Source organism: Lithobates pipiens, unplaced genomic scaffold (assembly GCF_037356315.1).
Source record: "Lithobates pipiens isolate NorthernLeopardFrog02 unplaced genomic scaffold, aLitPip1_a1.2 Scaffold_10, whole genome shotgun sequence".
Classification (NCBI taxonomy): domain Eukaryota; kingdom Metazoa; phylum Chordata; class Amphibia; order Anura; family Ranidae; genus Lithobates; species Lithobates pipiens.
Window position 1 is genome coordinate 61,316,203 of NW_027507686.1, and position 8,197 is coordinate 61,324,399.

An 8,197-nucleotide genomic window follows, 5' to 3' on the forward strand; every position below is an offset into this window, starting at 1 on the left:
AGACAGGGACTGTGTAGGTTTGTTGTGTTAAGTTGAATCTGTTTGTAATTTTCAACTGGTACATTTTTAAAGTGTAGCTCCAGTCAAAAAAACTATTTTTAAGCTTTTTGGAAAACATAGGGAAGGGTTATCACCCCTGTATAATTTGTTTTGTCGTCCATCTTTTTTCATCTCACTTGCTGTTGTCTCCTTCCGTTTGCAAGTAGGAGATGTTTGTAACTTGGATGTTTGAAAGTAGGGGCCTGCCCTATATGCTCTGCAGAAATGGCGGAACAAGGTGTTGGTTTTGCCACAACATTGTAAGCCTTCAAAGTGGCTCTTGGTGGGCACTGGAGCGCCCTGCTGTGAACGATTATATCAAGAATTGTAATTACATACCATTGTTGAACAGTGGTAGAAAAATTGACCTTTGGTGGTTGCGGTGCTGGTGCCACAACACTATAAGTCCTCACAGTTACTCTGGGTGGGCACAGGAACGGGCCCTCCTGTGAAATATTATATCAAGAATTGTAATTACATGTCCCTGTTAAACAGGGGCAGAAAAATTGGGCCTTAGGCACTGGTACTGGTGCCACGACACTGCAACCTCTCCCATATACTCTAGTTTTATTGCAGGAATTAGCCCTGCTGCAAAGCATTGCATCAAAAATTGTAATTAAATGCCCCTGTTAAACAGGGGCAGAAAAATTGGGCCTTAGGCACTGGTACTGGTGCCACGACACTGCAACCTCTCCCATATACTCTAGTTTTATTGCAGGAATTAGCCCTGCTGCAAAGCATTGCATCAAAAATTGTAATTAAATGCCCCTGTTAAACAGAGGCAAAAAAATTGGGCTGATGGCATCACCCAGAACCAGAAATGTTCTTCCAACATATCAGCGGAGGAGGAAGAGGATAGACAATCAACATAACAGGACAGTCACTCAGCATCAGCATAGGAAGTCTTTAAGGGATGTGATATTTCAAAAAAAATTATTCGGTTACATCAGCTTCAGGTGCTTGGTACCTGTGGGTTATCCAAGACTGATTCATCTTGATGAAGGTCAGTCGATCAACTGATTCGGTGGACAGGTGCACCCTGTGATCGGTAACAAAGGCACCAGCAGCACTGAAGGTGCGTTCCGAAAGAACGCTGGATGCAGGACAGGCCAGTAGCTCAATTGCATACTGTGCAAGCTCTGGCCAGTGATCCATCCTCAAGACCCAGTAAGCCAGAGGATTTTTGGTGGGAAAGGTGTCCAAGTCTGACCTTGCTCCTAGGTATTCCTGCACCATGTAAATTAGACGCTGGCGATGGTTGCTGGAACCAATCATACCTTGGGGCTGCGGACTAAAAAATTGTCTGAAAGCATCAGTCAGACGGCCACCTTCTCCACTGCTCCTTCTGACCGATGCCTCAGCAACACGTTGTTCAGGACCAGGAGTTTGTAACCTTCCAGTCTCTGGGAACGCGTTGCACAGACCTTTCTGCAAGGCCTCCCGGAGATGTCTCATCCTCTGCTCCCTCTGCGATGGCAAGATAAGGTCGGCAATCTTACCCTTGTACCGTGGATCAAGGAGAGTGGCCAGCCAGTAATGGTCCCTCTCCTTGATCCGAAGAATACGAGGATCCTTCCGCAGGCTTTGCAGGATCAGGGAGGCCATGCAGTGTAGGTTAGCTGAGGCATTCGGTCCGGAGTGCTCTGGGTCACTAAGGGCAACATGATCCGCAGCTACCTCCTCCCAGCCACGTACAAGTCCACGGGTTTCTTGGGACTGTAAATCATCCCTACAAGACTGCTGCTGCTGCTGATGCTGAGTGCCAACCTCCACCTCCATGCTGACACAATCATCCTCCTCCTCCTCTTCCTCCTCCTCATCCTCTTCCTGTGTGATGGGTGGCACAGCAGGAACACTGTCTGGATAAAGGGGGCCTTGAGAGGCAAGGAAGTCCTCCTCTTCCTGCCTCTGTTCTGCCTCAAGTGCCCTATCCATTATTCCACGCAGCGTATGCTCCAAGAGGTGGACAAGAGGTGCAGTGTCACTGATGCATGCACTGTCACTGCTCACCATCCTTGTGGCCTCCTCAAACGGTGACAGGACAGTGCATGCATCCCTGATCATGCCCCACTGGCGTGGTGAGAAAAAACCGAGCTCCCCTGACCCTGTCCTGATGCCGTAGTCGCACAGGTACTCATTGATGGCCCTATGCTGCGTGTGCAGCCGCTGCAGCATGGCCAACGTTGAGTTCCACCTGGTGGGCATGTCACATATAAGGCAGTTCTTGGGCAGGTTTAACTCTTTTTGGAGCTCAGCCAGCCAAGCACAGGCATTAAATGATCGGCGGAAATGCACACAGACTTACCTGGCCTGCTTCAGGACATCATGTAAGCCCGGGTACCTGCCCAAGAACCGCTGCACCACCAGGTTAAGGACGTGAGCTACACAGGGCACATGGGTCAGTTGTCCCTGTCGGAGGGCGGAGAGGTTGGTGCCATTGTCGCAAACCACCATTCCTGGCTTAAGCTGGTGTGGCGTCAACCACCTCTCGGCCTGCCCCCGCAGAGCTGACAAAACATCCGCCCCAGTGTGGCTCCTGTCCCCCAAACAAACCAGCGCAAGCACGGCATGGCATCGTTTTGCCTGTGTACTTGCGTAGCCCCTGGAACGCCTACGGAGCACCGCTGGTTCTGAGGACAGAGCACTGGAAGAGGCCATGGAGGAAGAAGAAGAGGAGGGGGTGGAGGAGAGAGGTGTGTCACAACCAATAGTAGCATTTTGGAGGCGTGGTGGCGGAACAACCTCCAACACTACTGCACCTTGTCCTGCATCCTTCCCAGCTGCCAGAAGAGTGACCCAATGGGCCGTGAAAGACAGGTAACGTCCCTGTCCATGCCTGCTGGACCATGAGTCAGCGGTAATATGCACCTTACCGCTTACCGCCCTGTCCAGCGAGGCAAGGACATTGCCTTCCACATGCCGGTAGAGAGCCGGAATCGCCTTCCATGAGAAAAAGTGGCGTTTGGGGACCTGTCACTGAGGAACTGCACATTGGGGGCCGAGTCTACCAACTGAAAAGGCAGCAGTTGAAGTGCTAGCAATTTAGCCAAGCTAGCATTCAACCGCTGGGCATGTGGATGGCTGGGAGTGAACTTCTTTCGCCGGTCCAGCAGCTGGGGCAGGGACATTTGCCTGCTATAATCGGACGTGGGTGTACTGCTAGCAGAGTATCCGGAAGCACTTGGCTGTGACACACCTAATTCTACACCTTCATTCCTCTCAGAGCAGGTTTCAGAGAGGACTGAAGGTCTAGTGGGGTTGGAGATGCCAGCTGATGAGGAGCAAGGAGAGGTCCGCTTTGTTCTTTGGTGTGGGTCTTTGAGGTACGCTTGCCAACGAGCTGCATGGCAGGTCAACATATGTCTGGTCAAGCATGTGGTGCCCAAGCGGCTGATGTTTTGGCCACGCGAGATATGCTTGAGACATATGTTGCAAATAGCAGCGGTGCGATCTGATGCACTCGTCTCAAAAAAGGCCCACACCAAAGAACTTTTAGAATAACGCGCAGAGGTAGCGCCCTGCACAGGCAGAGCTCTGCGGTGTGATTCAGTCGGTGTGCTGCCCCTAAGCTGGCCCCCGGAGGGCATCCTGCCTCGTTGGACATGTGCCTCCTCCTCCTTCTCCTCCTTCTCTCTCCTACCAGGCACCCACGTGGAGTCAGTGCCCTCATCATCCCCTCCCTCTTCATCGCTGTAGCAAACCTTGCAGTATGCTGCAGCTTGTGGAACAGGTGTCACGTACCTGGTGGTTGAGCCCACGGATGCTGGGAGCGGCTACTCGTATTCCTCCGGCTCAGGAACTCCTGGTAGAGGAGACAGAGGTTCAAGAGCGCGGAAGGGACACAAGTGCCAAGCAGGACACAGGTGTCAGGACTGATCTGGCTCCGGGTACTGGAGAGGAGCAGATGCAGCAGGAACAGCGACCAGCAGGAGGTGAGAGCAGTGGAAGATGCACACGCTGAAGGTGTTCTGTAGTACGGCTTCTCACAGCAGACCCGCAAGCAGGTAAGGCAGGATACTGGAAGACTGGCACAGTGGAGGGACGGCAGACTGGACTAGGTCAAGGAGAAGCCGGGTCAGGAACAGGCAGGCAGATAGGTACCGAATCAGCAGGCAGAAGAATCGTCAGACAAGCCGGGGTCGTGGGCAGGCAGCAAACAAGTAGTCGTCAGGGTAAGCCGGGTCACAGGAGTAATAAGTATCAAGCAGGAGCAAGGGATCACGACAGGAACGCTGTAGACCGGACAGCAAGGAGGCAAGGCAACAGGTCCCTTTAAGTAACCCCTTTGGCGCCAAGAGCCGTCACGGCGCGCTCCCGCGCGCTCCCGTGCACGCTCCCGCGCACCCGTGTGCGCCCACCTGCGTTAGCGCGCACCCATGTGTGCCGACAGACACTCACAACAGGGGCTTTGCGGCCCGAACCTTCAGGAGCAGTCGGATGACTGGGCTGACCTTCTTGACATTGCCCCCCCACAAGGGGCAGCCCCCCAGTTGCCCAACTGGGCCAGCTTAGCTGGGTGCGCTCTCTTGAAGGCCAGAATCAGCTTTTCAGCATGAATGTTACTTTCCGGCTCCCAAGAATTATTTTCAGGACCGTATCCCTTCCATTTCACCAGGTACTGAACCTGTCCCCGTCTCCTCCTGCAGTCCAGAATCGACTCTACTTAAAATTCGACTTCTCCGTCGATCAGGACAGGTTCAGGTGGACCAACATCTCTGCCAACGAAGGGATCTGGGACAGCGGGTTTGAGAAGAGCCACATGGAAGACCGGGTGGATTCGGAAAGACTCTGGTAGTTGCAACTCGTACGCCACACTGTTGATCTTCTTCTTAACCGGAAAAGGACCAATGAACTTTGGACCCAGTTTCCTGGAGTGACATGCCAGTTTTAAATTCAGGGTTGACAGCCAAACTTGATCCCCAGGCTCCAGGCTAAGTTCCCCTCTCCTCTTTCTATCAAAGATCCGTTTATAATACTCCTGAGCTCTGGACATTGTTTCCTGAAGAAGCTTGTTGTTGTTGTTGCTGAAGAAGGTCAAAGTTTCCTGAGCGGCAGGTACCAAGCATTCCGGAAGATTATTTGTTAGAAACAGGGGGTGAAATCCGAAATTCGCAAAGAAAGGGGTTTGCTTGGTGGCAGAGTGGACAGAATTGTTGTAGGCAAACTCAGCGAGAGGTAAGAGGGAGACCCAATCATCTTGAGAGAAAGATGAGAAGCAACGTAAGTACTGTTCCAGAGTTTGATTTGTTCTTTCCGTCTGGCCATTAGTCTGCGGATGATAAGCAAAGGAAAAGGAAAGGTTGATCTCCAGGGAACCACATAACGCCCTCCAGAACCTTCAAGTAAACTGTACCCCCCGATCAGAGACAGTGTCCACAGGAATCCCATGAAGCTTCACAATTTCTCTAACAAATACCTTAGCAGTCTCAGCAGCGGAGGGGGTACCTTTCATGGGAAGGAAGTGCGCCATCTTTGAGAGCCTGTCCACAACTACGAAGATGGTAGAATGGTCTTCAGAAAGAGGCAGCTCAACAATAAAATCCATGGAAATCATCCTCCATGGTCTTTCAGGGACAGGCAGAGGTTTCAGCAGACCCCAGACCTTGGATCTGCTGCCCTTGTTCCTCGAGCAGACCGTGCAGGATTCCACATAGTTCTTGCAGTCCTTCGCCAGTTGTGGCCACCAAAAGGTCCGCTGAAGGAGTTCAAGTGATTTAAGCACCCCAAAATGACCGGCCAACTTATGGTCATGGCAGGCACTGAGAACAGCTACCCGTACCCCCTGGGGTACAAAGATCTTGTCCAGATGCCACAAAAGATTGTCTCTTGCCTGCAGAGTGACACCAGGAGGAGGAGAGACATGGAGTGAGGCCCGTTTGATTTGATCCAGCAGGTTTTCCTGAAGTAAAAGGAAGTTCCCGGAAGATAGGATGGTATCCGGGGGAGAAGAGGCCTCAGATCCGCAAAACATCCTCGAGAGGGCATCCGGCTTGGTGTTCTTCGACCCAGGTCTGTAGGTTATGTGGAAAGAAAATCGAGTAAAAAAGAGTGCCCACCTGGCCTGACGTGGTTTTAGCTTCTTAGCGACCTTCAGATACTCGAGATTCTTGTGATCAGTAAAAATGAGGATGGGGTGTGCTGCTCCCTCCAGAAGGTACCTCCATTCCTCGAGTGCCGATTTGATGGCCAACAGTTCCCGATCTCCCACAACATAGTTCCTTTCAGCTCCTGAAAGCTTACAGGAGAAGAACGCCACCGGATACAGAAGGGCCTTGGAACCTTGCCTCTGTGAAAGAACAGCCCCAACCGCAATTTCAGAAGCGTCGACCTCTAAGATGTAAGGCAGAGCCGGATCAGGGTGCTTCAGGATTGATGCCGAGGTGAACAGCTTCTTAAAGGGCCACAAAAGCTTCCTGGGCTTCGGAAGTCCAGTGGAAACGACAGCCCTGCTTCGTGAGCTTCGTAATGGGGGAGATGATGGTAGAAAACCCCCTGTTGAATTTCCGGTAAAAGTTGGCGAAGCCCACGAAACGCTGAACGCCCTTCTTATCGGAGGGAGCAGGCCAGTCCAGAATGGCGGAAACTTTCTGTGAGTCCATTTGAATGCCTTCCACAGAGATGATCAAGCCCAGAAACTGACTACTCTGCTGCTCAAACACACATTTCTCTGGTTTCGCATACAGGCCATGACAACGTAGTCTGGTTAACACCTTTTTGAAGTGCTCACGGTGCTCGGACAGAGAAGGGGAAAAGATCAAGATGTCATCAAGGTAAATTATAACAAACAGGTCAAGATAGTCCCTGAAGATGTCATTCACGAAGTGCTGGAATGTAGCAGGTGCGTTGCATAGTCCAAAGGGCATGACCAGGTACTCGAAATGCCCGAACCGGGTGCGAAAGGCAGTCTTCCACTCGTCGCCGCTTCGGATGCGAACCAAGTTATAGGCCCCGCGAAGATCCAGCTTAGTAAATACCGCCGCCGTCCCTAGTCTCTGGAACAGTTCGGGTACCAGAGGTAGAGGGTACCGGTTCTTGATAGTTATTTTATTCAGTTCCTGATAATCAACACAGGGGCGCAGCGAGTGGTCTTTCTTCTCCACAAAAAAGATTCCGGCTCCCGCAGGGGAGGTAGAAGGTCGGATGAATCCCCTTTCCAAGTTCTCATCAATATACGTCTTCAAGGTGCCCAACTCCAGCTCAGTTAGAGGAAAGATCCTTCCGAAGGGGATTTTGGCTCCAGGAAGGAGCTCGATTGGACAATCGTAAGGCCTATGTGGCGGGAGAGTTTCGGCACCTTTCTTGTTGAAAACGTCCAAGAACTCGTGATAGGCCTCAGGGACAGATTGTTGAATCTCCTTGTCAGCTTCCAGGCACAACAAAGAAGGGGAAATATTGGTAGACTTAATTAAGCAATGCTGGTTACAATAGGAAGAGGAGAAGTTAATCTTCCCGATGCGCCAGTCCACCTGAGGGTTATGGGCCTTCAGCCAGGGCATGCCAAGGATGATTGGGAATAAGGGAGAATCAATAATGTCCAGGCATAAAAGTTCTTGATGATTCTCAGAGATGGTGGTCAACAGGGGTCTTGTTTCCTGTGTAACCGGCCCGGACTTAAGAACAGATCCGTCAGCCAAGTGTACTGAGAGTCCCTTCGCCCGAGGTCGCAGGGGAACGTGATTTTTGATGGCAAAGGTCAAGTCCATGAAGCCACTGCAAGCTCCAGAATCAATAATTGCGGTGGCCCGGATACTCCTTCCTGGGAGCTGTAAGAGAGCGCAAACAGCCAGATGAGAAGCGTAATCAGGTAAGATGGATACAGGAACAGTAGTAGCAGCTTGGCACTTACGGAGCTTGGCTGGGCAGGTCCTTACATAGTGTTCGGGTTCCCCGCAGTACAGGCACAGATTATTAGTCCTCCTACGCAGATGTTCTTCTGATGTGAGAGAGGGCCGTAAGAGACCAAGTTGCATGGGTTCGGAAGAATCGGAGGAAGAAGACACCGGAGCAGAAGAAGCTGGCTGAGGGTAGCTGGTGACTCGTGGAAGCATCCAAACTGGACGGGAAGGACCGGCAGAGCGTTCTGATCTCCGTTCTCTTAACCTCCTGTCGATCTGTATGGAGAGGTTAATGAGAGCTTCTAAAGTCTCTGGGATACCCA